This window comes from Nicotiana sylvestris, chromosome 12 (assembly GCF_000393655.2).
Source record: "Nicotiana sylvestris chromosome 12, ASM39365v2, whole genome shotgun sequence".
NCBI classification, from domain to species: Eukaryota; Viridiplantae; Streptophyta; class Magnoliopsida; order Solanales; family Solanaceae; genus Nicotiana; species Nicotiana sylvestris.
The window spans coordinates 142,284,947-142,287,993 of record NC_091068.1 but is presented as its reverse complement, the minus strand read 5'-3'; positions in this window follow the sequence as shown (position 1 = coordinate 142,287,993).

Below are 3,047 nucleotides of genomic sequence, written 5' to 3'. Positions count from 1 at the left end.
AATTAAACTGCTTTATTATTTTCTAATTCTTGCGTTTTTGTTGTCCTACATAAATTGAAATAGAAGGTGGTTTCATTGTTCTAAATCCACACGAATCTAAACGCAGTTATCCAGTCTGTAAATCATACAGAAAATCAGAGGATATTCCTTTTTTACGTGCATAATTGTTTGTGGCAAAGCACATTACATGACTTCATTAATTATAGGTTTATATATAGCCAGCTGTTTTCATTTTTAACTTGAAGATTACTGTATTAAACAATAATTATAGATGACGATTCACGATTTGGAGGAAAAATTTATTTTGTGTCTCATACAACTGACACTAGTTGTATGAGGCAACTTTTTTGCATCACAGTTTTGTGGACCCAGATTTCTGTAGACCCAGAAGTGTAAGATTAGGGTCCACAAATTTGTGAGACAAAAAGAACCTCATACAACTAGTATAAGTTGTATGCGACACAAAATAAAACTTCTCCCCACACTCAAAGAAAAATTAAAAGAGGCAGACAAAATAAATAGTAACAACAACAAAATAAAGAGATAAAGTGTTAAAATAATGAAAGCGAAAGAAATAACATAATGCAAAAGAAATCTGCTAATAAAAAGCTATGAAAATACGAGACAAATATTAATGCTACCGGCATGAAAGGAGACACATTTGTAAAAAATAGACTAAATTGTTAAGTAAAAGCACATCGACCGAGACAAAAAATAAGTTTAGTTGTTATATAATTTTAAAAGAATCACAAGAAGTAACCATGTGATATTAAGTAACTATACTACAACAACAACAATAACAATCCACTAATATTTCATATGTGGGGTGTGGAGAGGGGTTGCTCTGATGGTAAACAACCCCCACTTCGAACCGAGATGTTGTGAGTTCGAGTCTCCCCAAGAGCAAGGTGGGAAGTTCTTGGAGGGAAGGATGTCGGGGGTCTATTTGGAAACAGTCTCTCTACCCTAGGGTATGGGTAAGGTCTGCGTACACACTACCCTCCCCAGACCCCACTAAATGGGATTATACTGGGTTGTTGTTGTGTTGTTGTTGTTGGGGTGTGGAGAGGGTGGTATGTATGCAAATCTTACCCTACCCTAGGGCATAGAGAAGTTATTTCCGAAAGACCCTCGACACAAGGAGATGAAAAAGAGGCAATGGAACAATAACAACCACATACATTAGGAAGACAGTGCTAGCAACCTAAGATTTAAAAAAATAAATGAAAAAGGCAGTATCGATAATCAGAACAATGGAAAGGTACTAGGCAATCAGAGCAGAAAACAGTACAGACACAACAAGTACCACTAACAATCTAATGCAAGACACGACGAACTAGCCTAACACCCTTAACGGGGAAGAAAAACGCTCAACTACCTACTAACCTACGACCCTAATGCTCGCCCTACAAATCTTCCTATATAAGGACATGTCCTAGGTGAGCTGGAGTCGCGCCATGTCTTGCCTGATCATCCCTCCTCAATATTTCTTAGGTCGCCTTCTACCTCTCCTCATACATGACAAGGCCAACCGCTCGCACCTCCTAACCGGGACGTCATGCCTTCTCCTCCGGACGTGCTCGAACCATCTAAGCCTCGCTTCCTGCATTTTGTCATCCATGGGCGCCACCTCCACCTTAGCCCGAATATCTTCATTCCTAATTTTATCCAACTTAGTATGCCCGCACATCCAACTCAACATCCTCATCTCTGCTACTTTCATCTTTTGAATATGAGAAGTCTTGACTGGCCAACAGTCTACCCCGTACAAATTACATATCCGCATGGAAAAGTGTGGACCGACCAAAGATTAAAAGAAATATGCAATACGGCGTCGATACGGCAAAAAACCTTGTTATAGACATTAAGTACTTAGTAAGTAATACTAATTTCGAAAACAATGTATAAGTATTCTTAAACCTTGATAACGTACAACATAATCTTTTACACAATGACTAATTTAGAGATATTAGCAACTACTGGAAGGATATAAGTTTCATTTATTAAAAAAAAAAATACTTCAGTATTTTTGAGAGTCAGAAACTAAATGAGAAAAATTGCAATACCATATGTAACATTTCTCATACTTAACTCCTTTAGGACCACTTTGCTTTTTTATTTTCTTGGTACAATTAGGACAAGTTGTTAGTATTGCAATATGTATCCCGAGTTTTTTCCACTTGTGTGGTCTTGGCCATCTCCACCTCACTTGCCCAATCAATTTAGGATATTACTATAATGAAGATGCCTAAAGTTCTTTGTCAGCCAAAAGTCCCCAAACGTGGAAGACCAAACACCATACTCGGTGTTCCAACCCAAAGAGTGAGACTGATCAACTTGACATCTACTCTGCACAGAGGCAGAGGCGGATCTACCTCTTGGCTATAAATTCAGCTGACCCCGTAATTTTAATATTATAATGAATTTAATATTAAAATTCTTGAAAGTTGAACTTATTAAATTTAAATTTTGAATCTACCTCTACACAAAAGCAAATTCAAAATTTTGAGTGTAAAATATCATCAGGCACATTTCATGCGTGGTATCTATACTAATATTTAGTTTTCACAAAAGTACCTAAATTTTATTTTGTAACTACAAATATACTTATACTACACCTATGTGTAGTAGAAAATAGCAATCACCGAAAACGTCATATTTCCGGCCAATAACTACTAATTTCTATATAAAATATTTTTAAAAAGTCTGATTTTTGTTATTGTCCATTTTTTAGAACACATTTTTTACTCATTTGAGAGTGGTAATTAATGCTTCGTCTTAAATTCGCTAACCATAACTAGTGGGATCAAAGCTTTGAATACATACAAAATGAATGTACATTTCCAAAATCATTTTGATCTGACATATAAATATAGCTAGCACATAATTATTATACATGATAATATTACTTAGTTTTTGAGTGATTTGAATGGTATTCAATGAGATTCGTTAAATTTATAGATCAAGAGTAGCATTTGAACTTAAGAAGATGGAAACAACAATGGATGAAAATAAAAGCTCTAAAGGGAGAAACTTGAAAATAGTCA